The 14,869-nt window shown below is 40.5% G+C and overlaps 1 protein-coding gene and 1 non-coding gene across 2 annotated transcripts in view; both read right to left on the bottom strand.

The window, feature by feature from the left end:
* The window catches only part of LOC107606802 (CMP-sialic acid transporter 4), a 76,270-nt gene that overhangs the window by 24,886 nt on the left and 36,515 nt on the right, over window positions 1–14,869 (bottom strand). The window lies entirely within an intron of this gene.
* Window positions 7,213–7,307, bottom strand: LOC148550468 (small nucleolar RNA Z103). The gene has a single exon (XR_015892494.1). It is a non-coding gene; the product is annotated as a small nucleolar RNA Z103 (small nucleolar RNA).

The raw sequence follows: 14,869 nt of genomic DNA, 5'->3' as shown, positions 1-14,869 counted from the left end.
ATATATTTATAAAAATTTTATATACTTAAAATTATTAACTTTTATTCAAAAAAATTGGGGAACCAAGCCTATGCATTCGCCCTTTTAGATTCATTCTTGACTAAGAGATAAAGACTAAATTTTGTGTATAAAATTGAATTATATCTTAGTATTATGTTTAGTTCAAAATAAATATAAAAATTAAAATATAGATTTAAAATTTGAAAAATTAGATGAAAATATTTTTAAAAAGAAAGATTATTAAAATTTTAGTTTTTGTTTCTAAAAATTTCAGTTTTATGTGTCATTATTTTCTAGAGATATTGGACTAAAATTTTGACGAAAATTTTAGTTCTAATTTTTTGTCACTAAATACAATACTCAGTCTCAAACCCAATTCTAAAAAACAACCACAGTCTAAGCTGTTTCACCTCTAAGCATAATTGAAAACCCGAACCAATCCAACCGATCGGACCAAAAAACCAGTGACCCAACCTTAGGTCAATCCAGGCTGAACGTTGGATCGGACAAAAAACAAACTCGATGAAAACTATGTCTCTCCCTCTATTTACACACATAGGCACAACGTTGGGAGCTCACCTCAGTCACCTCGGTTCAATGCCACCGCATGCTCGCCGCCGTCGGCGCGCTTCTCGCCTGATCCTCCGCATCGTGCGCTCGCGAATCGCATCTCGCCTCTCTCCTCCATCTGTGATGTGTGCTCGAAAGCTTGCATCTCGCCGCGCCTCCACCGGTGAGTGCTCGAGCTGTGCTTCCTGCAGTCGTGCAGCGTGTCGTCCTCGTTCGCCATCACTGCACCCAACGCCTGGTGTGCTCCACTGTTCGTGTCTTACCTCTCTTCCTGCAGCTCCCTGGTGAGTGCTCGCGTCTCGTCGCACCTCCGCCCCTCTGTCGCCTCTCTTCCGTGGTTGTTGCTGCCTAAACTGCTGCTCATCATCCACCTTCTGCCTCTGTAACAACAGATGAGTATTTAATTTTTTTCCAGTTTTTTTTTTCAGGTTGATTTATTGATGTTATTGCTGTGAATTTTATTGTTAATTGGTTTATGATGCTGTTTAGAAATGAATATGGTGGTGGTTAAATTGAAAGGTTGAATTTTATTGTTGATTGTTTTATTGTTATGAATTTTATTGTTAACTTTTTGCTAATTATGAATATGATTTAATCGTTGAATATGCAGTGGTTATGTTAGTTGTTGAACTAGTTTATGAATTGATTTTGCTGATTATGAATATGGTTGATTGTTGATTGGTTTTGCTATTAGTTACTTAGGTGATTGATTTATACTGGCTGGTTGGTTGGTTTTTGCTAGTAAATACCCAATCTTTAAAATTACTCCTTAGACAGAGTTTACGGATAGTTATTCTTATTGTTATTCAACTGTAATTTTTTTTGGTGACTGAAATAAATTAAACAAAGAAAAACAAAACAAACAAAACAAGGAACTGCCTAAATAGAGGGACAGTCCCGTTCAAGACTACTCTTAAACTCCTCCCAAGGTGAAAGAAGCTCCACATGCGAAAGTTGTAACTTCATCGCCATCTTTGTCATAGTATCTACCACCGTGTTTGCATCTCTCATAATCAAACGAAAGTCAACCCGCCAATTCCAACGCATGATATCTCTTATTTTGAGCACCAGTGGATCAATAAACCCAAAACCATCTTGAGTAACAAGATTAAATGCTTCCACACAATCCGTCTCACAAATAACATCTCGTTGACCCACATCCCAAGCTAAGAGATATCCTCTCCAAGTAGCAAACAATTCTCCTTGAAGAATACTATTACTCTCAATCATTCCCAAACACCCCCTTTGCCAGCTCCCATTAAAATCTCTAATAACACAAGCAAAACCAACACTATCACCCGAACCAAAATAACTAGCATCACAATTAATCTTAAAAGTACCAATAGATGGGGGATTCCAAAAACCATTTAGAGTAGAGGAAAGGGACATACGTTGTAATTCAAAAATATTCCTAAGCTCCTTTTCTGAAGTTAATGCCAGACAAATCACTTTTTCCGGAGGCCAAGTTTCATGGGGATTAAAGATGTCATTATTCCTTACTCGCCATATCCACCAAAGTCCCGAAAAGAACTTGAACGGATGCTCTCTGCTATGATACAAGAACCAGTTCTTCAAATCCAAAGGATGACAAGAAATATCCAACCTATGCCAGACAAGCTGAGCTTTTGGACAATCCCGAATACAATGTAAAACCGATTCCTGGCAAGAAAGACATCTTGGACACCTATCCGATGACGACATCCCTCTTCTAAAGCGAAAACTTGCAGTAGGAAGAGCCTCCTTAAGACACAACCAAGCCAAAAACTTATGCTTTTCCGGAACAAGCTGACGCCAAAGCCAAAGCCAATTCTCCCGCTCCTCCCAACCAAACAGCTGCTTACACAACCACAAGTAACCATTGCGTGAGTCATAGACTTTGGCAGCAGACCCACTCCAATACCAACCCACTTCTGGACCTGCTTGTTCATCAAATATCCTGTATCCGGAGATTCGAATCAGAAATGTGAACATAATCCATCTCATTAGATAACCGTCCTTCTCTCCTCCAGCTAGAAAACCAAAAATTCTGGTTCAAATCTCCAATACACCAAGCAAACCCATCCTTCAACACTTCCCAAGCCTTGCAAAGACACCTCCAAATAGGAGAGTCCTTGTTCTTACGATAACTAAAACAGTCATATAGAGATGATCGGTATTTGGCATCCAACAATTGGACCCATATCTTGTTTGGCTGCTGGAAAAAAGTCCAAACTAACTTCCCAAGAAGAACAATATTTACACAATAAGGATCTCTAATCCCCAAACCTCCATATTTTTTTGGAGTAACCAGTACCTTCCAACTAACAAGATTCAATCCTCTTCCATCAACTTGTCCTTTCCAAAGAAAATTTCTCATCATAGACTCCAATTTACTAATGATTCCTTTAGGAAAAATAGAGACCTGCATCTGGTACGTGGGAATAGCAGCAGCAACAGAATTAACCAAGTAGAGCCTACCAGCCCGATTGAGTAAACTTCCTTTCCAGCTTGCTAGCCTACTCCGAATCTTATCCAGGACACCATTGAAAGCTGAACGAGTCACCCTAGAATGGCTAAGGGTAACTCCAAGATACTTGCCCAAGTCCTGGACAAATCTGATAGAGGATACCCCAGTAAAAACCTCTTTCCTAGTTGCAGAGACATTCTTGGAGCAAAGCGCTTTAGACTTCTCAACATTAATCTTCATCCCAGATGCTTTGCAAAAAGTCTCTAAAACCAACATCACATTTTGCACTTGTCTCTTTGTAGCTTTACAGAACAGAAGCAAGTCATCCGCAAACATTAAGTGGGATATTCTTGATCCCCCTCTAGAAATAGCAACCGGCTCCCACAAGCCCAAATCAACCTGATGACTAATAAAGCATGTCAATCGCTCCATACACAACACAAAAAGATAGGGTGACATAGGGTCTCCTTGTCTAAGACCTCGGCTAGGAGTAAAGCCATTCAGACGACTCCCATTCCAAAGAATAGATAAGGAAGAAGCAGTGACACAATTCATAATAAAATTAAGTGTAGGAATAGGAAAACCAAAGCTTTTAAGGGTATGAGCTAAAAACCTCCAGTCAACTCTGTCATAAGCTTTCTCCAGATCAATCTTAAATGCCAGTGTGCCTTTTTTTGATTTAGTCTTCTTCATAAAGTGGAGGACTTCTTGAGCAATAATGATGTTGTCAGGAGTTCCTCGTCCCGGAATAAATCCTCCTTGAAGCAGGCCAACAATCTCCGCAAGATGAGGATGAAGCCTATTAAAAAGGACCTTCGTGATGATCTTGTAAACTACATTGCAGAGACTAATAGGCCTGAAATCTTTCATAGATACCGGTGATTCAACCTTTGGAATGAGAACCAGTAAAGTCTCCAACATTCTCGGATCAAGAGGAACACCGGAGAATGCCTGCTTAACCATCTTCCAAACATCAAGACCAATGATCTCCCAATATTCTTTGAAGAAGAAAGCTTGAAACCCATCAGGATCCGGAGCTTTAAAAGAGTTCATGTGAAAAACAGCTGCTTTGACTTCCTCCATAGTAACTGGTGCCGTAAGGTTATTGCAAGCTTCCTCATTCAGAGAAGGAAGAGGCACATCACCAAGGCAACCCAAATCAACATCATCCAAATGACAGAATAAGCTTTTATAGAAAGACTCTGCTTCTTGACTCAGAACCTCTGGATCAGTTTCCCACACTCCATCCTTGAGAAAAAGGCCATGAATCTTATTATGCTTCCTTCGCACAAGAGTTTGAATATGAAAGAATCTTGTATTCCTATCCCCGAACTTTACCCACTGCTCTCTGGACTTTTGGAACCATAGGAGCTCTTCTTGCACTAGAGTATTATTATAATCATCAAGCAACTGTTGCTCTTTCTGACGCAAATAAATACTATCCACCACTTTCAAACGCTTTTGTAAATAATTAATCTGCTGCTCTAATTCACATTTCTTAACAAAAATGTTACCAAATACCTTCGAGTTAAACTCTAGTGAATTCTTCTGTACTTCCAAAAGCTTACCATGAATTCCTCTATTACCAGACTACCATGACTGGTTCACAATATCCCTATACCCAGGATGAGTAGCCCAAGCAGTAACAAATCGGAAAGGTCGATTCCCTTTAGGCTGAGGACGACCTTTACAACGCACCAGAATAGGGCAATGATCAGACTGAAGCCTATTTAAAACTTCTGCATAAGCCTCTGGAAAGATAGATAATCAACTACTATTTATACAGACTCGATCAATCTTTTTTGTCACATCAACATAATTTTTCACCCTCCTGTACCAAGAAAACCGCCTCCCAATAGTCTTCAGATCAAACAAACCACTATCCCCTAATGAAGTAGCAAACATGTCGGCTCTTTGATGAGAAAATTGACAGCCCTTAGATTCATGAGAAAATTTGACTTCATAAAAATCACCAAGAACAATCCAAGGTCCTTGAAAAACCATGGATTGTGCAACAAGATAATCCCAAATGAGAACCCTTTTATTAAATTGAGGACTGCCATAAATACCACTACACCTCCAAATTAAATTATCAAAGTGAACCTCAACAGTAACACTCTGATCAAAAGCATCAATGAACTTACAACAAACACCCTTCATAGAGGATAGAAACCAAATACCTCCCTTATGCCCCTCTGCTTCTACTATACCAACAGAGTGATACCCCAACCTTTCCCAAAATAATTTTAAATGTTGAAAAGGGGAGTGAGTTTCAACCACAATAAAGAAAACAGGTCTAAATTTCCTAACAAGTTCCTTACAATGCACCCGGGCTAACTTATTAGAAGCACCCCTAATATTCCAAACAATCATATTTAAACTATCCATAAATAATAGGGACAGAATAAATAAGAACATAAACTCTAAACAGAATCACCAACCTCAATAGGTGATTTGTCCTGCAGTACTGGCACACTCTGATCCTCAATAATTGCCACCTTTGGACCTCCTGACACTGCACCTACCATGCTTCCATCTACTAAGGTTTCCTCCGTTGTGCCACTATTTTTATCAATTGGCGAGTTCTGCAAGGAGGAAGGCCGAGGACGCTTCCGTAGAGAGATTCCACGACGTGCAGGAGTTCTGCGCGATGGAGATGGCGCAATTTCATGTTTTTCTTGCTTCCCCATCCTAATGCCAATTGATTTGCCTCCATCACCATGCAAATAGGGCCTTGGAACCCTTCTCGAACCAAACTTGTGCTGCTTTCCATCTTGGTCCTTCAAACCTGATGACTGGCCCATTGTGAATTTTCCCTTACGCAGCACTTGTTGCCAGCCCTCTCCATCATCCGTGCATGCCTCATTAACATGACCATCAGGCACGTGGGGAGCCAATGATCCCGTAACTACATCCTTCCCTTTAACAACTCCTAATTTCTCACCCAAATTACGAGGATTCTCACCCAAATCACGAGCTTCTGATTCAGCCTCTTGTTGAATCTCATGATTGTTGTGTGGCACTAATGTCGGGGATTCATTATTTTTTTCATCACCAAAGGCATTTCCGTTTCCTTCTAAGGACTCCTTCTCCATGCACAACGATTTATCATGCCCATACCGTGCACAAGTAGCACAAATCAACTGTAAACTCTCGTATTCCACTTCATAAGTCACACCCTCCACTATAATATGTTTGATTACAGGCAACTCAAGATTAATTTGAACACAAGCTCGGGCATATTTTCCTCTTTCTGCAAGCTTAGTAGCCAAATCTACTTTCACCGGAATCCCTATTGCAGAAGCAATTCGCAGCATTGCTTGTTCCTGGTAGCACCAAATTGGAAGTCCCGAGACTCGAATCCATACCAGCGTTGATCCAAAGGATTTTTCGCATGGCCTAAAATCCACATCCCATGGCTTTACTGCAACATAGTGACCGTCTATCAACCACGGGCCACCAAGAATGACTTTCTCACGATCCGCAGCAATATCAAATTTAACCAAAAAATATCCAAACCCCACATCCAACAAATCAAACCCTCCTTTGATGCGCCATACTATCCGAAGCTTATGCATGAGAGCCGTGTAGCCATAATGCTTATCTAGCACCTTGATCACGATGGCTTCCTTATAAGGTTCAGCTAGACAGCTCTTTGCCTCCTTGGTAAAACTGACACTTGGTGGACGAGAATCACCCTACTTACCTGTCACCGTCGCGATACCATTCCCAGATAAAGACCCTACTAATGCAAAGGCCTTAGACTTTTCTGCACCAATGACTTTATCTCTAAAAGAGATCTTGGATGGCTTTTCTAACCCCTCTCGAGAAGAACCCTCCTTAACACCGGATACACACCCACCCACGCTCTCCCCCTTATCTCTTCCGATGGCATGGCCATCTTCCTCACTGTGTTTCACCCTCAACCGCTCGCCCCCGCTTTCTCCTTCTCTCATTCTCCTTGAGTACGTACTCTTTCTCTGCTAGGGTTTTTTTTTGTTATTCAACTGTGATTAATTCATGAATTTGTCATTTTATAAATTTATTTTTTTATTTTAGAAGATCTAAATTAATTTTTTATATACGGGTTATCCATGATTGTGAAATGGCCGATGCAAAACAAAATCTTAGATATATATTCAAAAATTAAAACATCATTAGATATGAAATAATTGTTAATGTTATTATGGGAAGAGATAGATCGGAACTAATTGGCTTGGTTTCTCGAAAGAGACAAAATCGCACAATATTTTCAGCTTCGATCATCTGGAGAAACGATCATCACTTCCATCTCTATATCACTTCCTATGCACATTTTAATGATAAACCCCAATAAAAAGCAAAAGTTCATCCCAAAATAGTTGAACATATATGGTATAAAAGATCAAAGATCAGAGTATAAAATCATAACTGTTCTTGTATGGATACCTGGAGGGAGAGCTCGGTCCCTGAAAATCGACGCCGAGTTGTTATTTTCGGTGTCGACCTTTGAGCTTTGTGGTAATCCGAGCTTTACTCCAAGAGGATGTCCAATCGCGTAGAGTTTTGAGCAAGAAACAGGGGGAGTGTACCTGCAAAGGCACTCCAAAGCTTAAGTCAGTATTGAGAATTCAATGTATCCTTTTATGATGGAAGATCATACCTTTTATGGATGGCTATGTGCAAGTCGGTTATGCTTCTGCTTTATTGCCTGTATTAAAGAGCAATAATAAGGGTGAGATGTCAGGTTGGACGTTTCACAATTGGAAAATAGTCCGTTAAGCTGAGTTGTAACGTAAGTGGCCGATTAATGATGTTGATGGCCGATTAATGACTGTAATACCGAACTATAACGCCAGCTTTCTGAATGATAACGTGAATAATGCCGAGTTATGAATGATAATGCCGATTTATGATGTTGGATTTGTAACGGCCGGATCACAGCCCCAAGCTTGGCCTGGGAATATGTTTAATGAAGCAGGTTGAGCTTTAAATAATGTATCAGTCGGCTGCTGGATAGTTCGGCGGGTGGTTATGCCTTGTAGCCCCCAGTTCAAGGTGCTTTATTGAACAGTTATTGGGAGTATAGATGGTCATGATTAGGAGAGAGAAATAATTTAATGCACGCTGCAGAGTGTGCATGTTTCCAATGCAGTTTACAATTTTTGATGTAACTGATTTGACTGAAGGTAGTGGAATCGAAATATGTGGGTAAAGTGTGTTTAATTAAAACACTCTTGGAATCCTGAGGGGTTTCACTTGGGCTTTCTTTTATTTTTTTTGTTTATCAGAGGCATTTGGGAGCAAAAAATGAGTAAGAGAGGTATGTGCTAACTCCTCTGTTCTTCCTCCTGTATTTTTTTGTTTTTTCTTCTTCATCTCTTCTATCTGTTGTTGGTTTTTGATTGGGTTTGAAAGGGAGAAAAAAGAGAAGATTGATTGGTCCTATGACTGGGTTAATGAGGACGTAAAGAATTGTGTTTCTCTGTTTCTGGATGAAGATGCTGTGAAGCATATTGATAGTAGTAAGATTGTTAGGGTGGGTGCAGGGGTTCGGTTGGAGTTACTTCCCTGTTTTTTAGGTGACAGGGTTTTTCACAGAGGGGAGGGTTTTGAGTTTTTCTATATATATAGTAGTGTTTTGGAAGAGTTGAGGGTGAGACTTCCATTTATTGATTTCGAGTGTCAGGTGTTGAGGCAGCTAAATTGTGCGCCGTCCCAACTACATCCTAATGGATGGGCGTTTCTTCGAGCTTTTGAGGTTCTTATGGATTTTTTGGAAGAGGAACCAACAGTGGAGTTGTTCTTTTCATTATTTCAGGCTAAAAGGGTTTGGAAGGGGGTTGGGTGAATTTGAATAGTTCACCTCGTTTTGGTGTGTTCAAACTGTACAAATCTTCTTTCAAAAATTTCAAGGAAATGTATCTAAAAGTTAAGAATTCTGAGGGGGAGTTTCCTTTTTATATGGACGAGCATTTTGGGGAGAAGTTTCCGGTCTGGTGGTGTTCGGAGCTGCAGAGTATTTTGGGCCCAGAGATTATAAATACACGGAATGAGTGTATCATAGAATACCTAACCGAGGCTGTTGATCGGAAAGAACTTATTTTGGTGTTTGATTTGCTTCAGTGGGAGGATAATAGGGAAGCCGTTATAGACTATTTAGGTAAGGGTTTGGATATTTTTGTTTTGAGTAAGGTCAATTTGTTTTGTAACTTTTTGTTTTTCAGGTGGAAAATATCCAGGAGTGTCTGCGGCGACTTTGAGGTCAAGGGTAAAAAGCAAAAAATTGGACAAGGAAGGTTCCTCGTCTAAGGTTGACAAGGTGGCAGGGGTGGGCGAGGTTAACCAACCCAAACCGGGTAGGAGGAAGGTCGTGGTGAAGAAGAGGAAGCATGCTTTGGTGGATTTGTCTGATGAGTCCAAGGATTTTCGAGACGAGGTTCCAACAGCTGAGCCAAACTTATTTTATGAGAATCAGAAGAAGTTGCATAACGTGGCTGAGCAGAGTGATGAGTCATCTTTGTGGGGGAAGGATTTTCCATATATGGCCGTAACGGATGAGGTTTGTCAAGGACCAGCCGATGTTACTTTGGCTGGTGAGGTTGGTGATGTTGTCATCGACCAATATATGCAGGTATGTGTATGATTGACTATTTTATTTTTGGTTTGGTATGTGTTTTATCTGTCTTTCCGTTTTCATTGAAGGTTGTCGGTCTTCGGCTTGCGAGTTTGGGACGCAGCCAAGAGAAGAAACATCGTCAAGTGGCTGAGCAGAAGCCAGATTTAAAGTTGGAGAAAAAGTTGAACTTAAAGAGTACAAAGGTTACAGAATTGGAGAAAAATGTAGCTGAGCTTGATAAAGAGCTGAAATTGACGTAGGAGAATTATGCAAAAGAGGTGGAGGATGTTAAGAAGAAAGAGGCTGATCTGTCGAATATGACTACTCATATAGAGGAGTTGACTTTTGAGTTAAAAAATTTAGAAAAGAGTAAAGAGACAACTATCCTAGATTCTTTTCTTGAGGGGTTTGAGCGAGTTTCGCTGTAGGTGAGGTTCTTAGCTCCTAGCGTTGATTTTGATCAGATGGATCCAGGGAAGATTGTCCGGGATGGGTCCATGGTTGATGATGATGGTGCTGAAGAAGAGGGGGATGAAAATGTTTGATATGAATTTGGTTTGTTTGTGTTTTGTTTTTTTTTGTTTGTAAACTAAGTTGCTCCTGTGTTGGGCTTTTGTGCTTATGACTGATATTTTGCTACTGTTTTTTGAAGAAAACATACTTGGATGTTTCTGTTTACATGCTGTTTCTGCATGTTATAATATAATATTATTACTGTATAATAAGTGGATTTTTATCTGGTATGTGGGTTTGGGTTGGAGCCTAAATGTTTTAGGTAAAATTTTTTGTAATGGTGAAATGCCATTAATTTGATTGAGAAATGTTATAGGAAGGCTGAGTAGGCCGAGTTTGGATGCCGATTCATAGGCATGATAATAACTGTATTCTGTTTTAGTGGTCGGCGATGATTTTGATTAAGATCGGCTATCTGTTTTGACTGAATTATCGGATTTCGAGTTAGATCGGATATTTGTCTGATTGAATGATCAGATTCTGAGTTAGATCGGATATTTGTCTGATTGAATGATCAGATTCCGATTTAGATCAGATATTTGTTTGATTGAATGTTTCCGAATGATCGGTTTTCATATTAAGATCGGTTATCAGATTGAATCATTGTATCCGAGTGATCAGGTTCCGTTTTAAGGTCTGCAGTCGGATTGACTGATTGTGTCCGAGTGATCGGATTCCATTTTAAGGTTGGCAGTCGGAATGACTGATTTTATCCAGAGTGATTGGATTCCGTTTTAAGGTTGGCAGTCGGAATGACTGATTCTATCCGAGTGATCGGATTCTGTTAAAGGTCGGATATTGGATTGACTGAGATTTCGAATGACCTATTTTGGCATATGATCGGTGTTGATAGTATCCGAATGGTCGGAATGATAGTATAGGTCGGCATCATATGTTTATAGATGAAGCGAAAATGGAGAAAATAATGATTTGATAAAATAAGAGATTTATTTATTGAAGAACCCTTGATTTCAAAGGCCCAGGTAGGCTACCTCGTTAAAACCTCTCCAAGCAAAACCCTTGTGGAAAAAATCTTGGTAGTAGGAAAAAGAGTACTGGCCTGTCCCTGGTATTAACTGTAATATAACTTTAAGGAAGATACATTCCAAGTATTAGGGAGATCTTTACCCTTTAGGGTTTGTAGTCGGTAGGCTCCATTGCCGATTACTTCTGTAACTCGATAAGGGCCCTCCCAATTAGCTGCTAGTTTGCCATGTGCTAATGGTTTCCTAGCTTGTTCTATTTTTCTGAGCACAAGGTCGTGGACTTGGAAAGACCTTGGTTGAAGTCTCTGGTTATATCTTCGAGCTATGTGCTGTTGTATGGCCAAATGTTTGACTGCTGTTGATGACCTTATTTTCTTCTGCGAGGTCAAGTTCGGTTTGCCGAGCTGTGTCTTTTGTAGTCTGGTCGGCTAGTTCATTGCGTAGTGAGTATTGGGAGATCTCCACGGGTATCATTGCGTCGAACCCGTAGACTAGCCGGAAGGGTGTCTCCTTTGTTGTTGAGTGGACAGTGGTGTTGTATCCCCATATGATCTCTGGGATAAGCTCGGCCCAGAGGCCTTTTGCTTCGTCTAGTTTCTTTCTTAGAGCGTGTAGTATTACTTTATTTGCAGCTTCAGCTAACCCATTTGTTTGTGGGTGCTCTACTGATGAAAAGTGTTGTTTGATTTTCAAGTTCTGCAAGAAGGATGTGAATTTTTGATCGGCAAACTGGCGACCATTATCTATGATAATGTGCCGAGGAATGCCGAATCGACAAATAATATATTTCCAGACAAAGGAAAGTATTTGTTGTGATGTAATCTTGGCTAGAGGTTGTGCCTCTATCCATTTGGAAAAATAATCAATTGCTACAACCAGAAATTTTACCTGACCTGCTGCTGTGGGGAAAGGGCCGAGGATATCTATGCCCCATTGGTTGAACGGCCAACTTATCTCAGAACAGTGTAGGAGTTTGGCCGGGAGATGTGTCATCGAACTGTGTTTCTGGCAGTTATTACAACTTTTAACTTTTGCTTGACAATCCTGTCGTATTGTCGGCCAATATAATCCAGCTCTGAGGATTTTTGAAGACAGACTTCGGGCTCCGAGGTGTGTACCACATATCCCTTCATGCGCCTCAGCAAGTGCAAGCTCGGCTTCTGTTCTACAAAGACATTTAAGTAATGGACGAGAGAATCCTCGTCTATATAGGCAATTATTATAAATTGTAAAAAAGGAGGCTTGTCGGCGGAAGTGTCGAGCATTTTCGACGTCGCCTGGCAAGATTCCTGTATAGAGATATTGTATGTATGGAGATCTCCAATCTACTTCCTGTGTTACACTTAAGATTTGTGTTAGTTCAATGCTTGGCTTGAGCAGTGTTGACTGATAAAGTGATGACCCATTTGGTTGAGTGCTGGCGAGTTTAGACAGAATGTCAGTTCGGCCATTACTCTCCCTTGGTATGTGCTGTATTTCATATTTAGAAAATTTTGAAAGTAAATTTTGTACGATATCCAGGTATTTAGAAAGCAAAGGGTTCTTTACTTGGTATAAGTTGTTTACCTGCTGGACGATAAGTAAGGAGTCGCAATATACCTTAAGTTCGGTGATGTTTAGGTCGGCAGCGAGTCTAAGGCCGGTAACTAGCGCTTCATACTCATTTTGATTGTTGCTTGCTTTAAAGAAAAAATTGAGGGAATGTTCGATGACGTTGCCGTGGCTATCATCAAGAATGATACCTGCTCCACACCCTTGTGGGTTCGAGGACCCATCAACGTATAAAGACCATTTGATGTAGTCTTCAGCTGTACTTGGTACCGAGAATTCGGCGATAAAGTCGACTAAAAATTGGGATTTAATGGATGCTCGACCTTCGTACTTGATGTCAAATTCTGATAGCTCCACGGACCATTTGACTAGTCAGCCAGCCAGCTCAGGTTTTTGAAGGACTTGCCACAAAGGATGATCTGTCCGAACATGGATTTCATGGCTCTGAAAATATGGTCGGAGTCTTCTGGCTGAGAAGACAAGGGCTAGGGCAAGTTTCTCAATGCTCGGATATCGAAGCTCAATATTCTGTAATGTTTTGCTGGTAAAATAGATCGGGAACTGTTTCTTTTCCCTTTCTGCAACAAGAGCGGAGCTTATAGCCCAGTTAGTGATAGATAAATATAAGAATAATGGTTCCCCTTGTAAGGGGGTTTGTAAAATTGGTGGCTTTGAAAGAGTTTCTTTGATGGTTGTGAATGCCTGTTCGCAGTCATCAGTCCATTGGAATGCTTTTTTCTTTTTTAAAGTTTAGAAAAAACATAAAGATTTAGAAGCTAGGCAAGGTAAGAATCTAGAGAGTGTAGCAAGTCTTCCTGTTAACCGCTGGACTTCCTTGATGGTGTGTGGACTTGTCATGTATAAAATAGCTCGGCATTTTTCTGGATTTGCCTCAATACCTCGGCTAGTGAGTATGAAGCCGAGGAATTTACCGCTCTGAACCCCAAATGCGCACTTTTCGGGATTTAACCGCATGTTGTATTTTCTTAGCTGTCCGAAGATTTCTGTGAGGTCATTTAGGTGATTGTTGTTGATCTTAGTCTTGACAACCATATCGTCCACGTAGACCTCAATGTTTCTGCCTATCTGTTTGGCGAAGACTTTGTCCATTAGACGTTGATATGTTACACCTGCGTTCTTAAGACCAAATGGCATGACTTTATAACAATAGTTTCCATATTCAGTAATGAAAGCTGTCTTATTTTGATCAGATGGATGCATTTGGATCTGGTTATAGCCAGAATATGCATCCATAAAGCTGAGTTTTTCATAACCAAAGGCATTATCAACTAAGCAATCAATAGAGGGTAAAGGATAGGAATTTTTGGGGCATGCTTTGTTGAGATTGGTGAAATCAACACACATGCGCCATTTACCGTTATATTTTTTAACCATGATGATATTCGCCAGCCATGTTGTGAATCTGATTTCTCGGATGAAGCCTGCGTGGATGAGCTTCTTGGTTTCTTCTAGGGAAGCTTGTTTTTGGTCATAGCCGAGATTTCTCTTTTTCTGTGCTATAGGTCGGACAGATGGATCTAATGCCAACTTGTGTGATATGATGGATGGATCGATGCCTGGCATATCAGCTGGGGTCCATGCAAACAGGTTGGCATTTTGCTGTAAGAATGCTCGGAATGATGATTTTTCTTCTGAGGATAATGTTGAGCCGACGTATGTGAATTTGTCTGTGCTTTCTGTTAAATAGATTTTATGCAGGTCTTCTGTTGGGGTTGGTCTTTCAAGTGTTCCCGCTCTGGGATCAAGGTCGGCCAGGATTGGCAGGTCGTTCATGCTGCCGATGTTGTGAACATGGGCTTTTGTGTTTCGGTTAGGTCTTTTGAGACTATTGTTGTAGCACTCCTTGGCTTCTCGGGCATCACTGTGAATGGTTGCAATTGTGTTATCCTGCAAAGGAAACTTAACACAAAGATGAATTGTAGATACTATAGCGCCGAACATATTTAAGAAAAGTCGGCCAAGTATTAAATTGTAAGGACTGAAGCAATCAACAACTAAGTATTGAATGTCTGAAGTTTTTGACGAAGGAAACTCACCGAGTGTGGTTTGTAACCACACAGAGCCCATTACCGGGACTCGCTCACCTGAAAAACCTACTAGGTCTCTAGTAGAAGGTTGGAGGATGTTGCTGCTCAATTTCATCTGCTGGAATGTGGAGTAAAATAGGACCTCGGCACTGCTTCT

Source organism: Arachis ipaensis, chromosome B7 (genome assembly GCF_059453495.1).
Source record: "Arachis ipaensis isolate K30076 ecotype BB chromosome B7, ASM5945349v1, whole genome shotgun sequence".
NCBI classification, from domain to species: Eukaryota; Viridiplantae; Streptophyta; class Magnoliopsida; order Fabales; family Fabaceae; genus Arachis; species Arachis ipaensis.
Note: the sequence above shows the minus strand (reverse complement) of the source record. Positions and strands in the feature narration are given on the sequence as shown.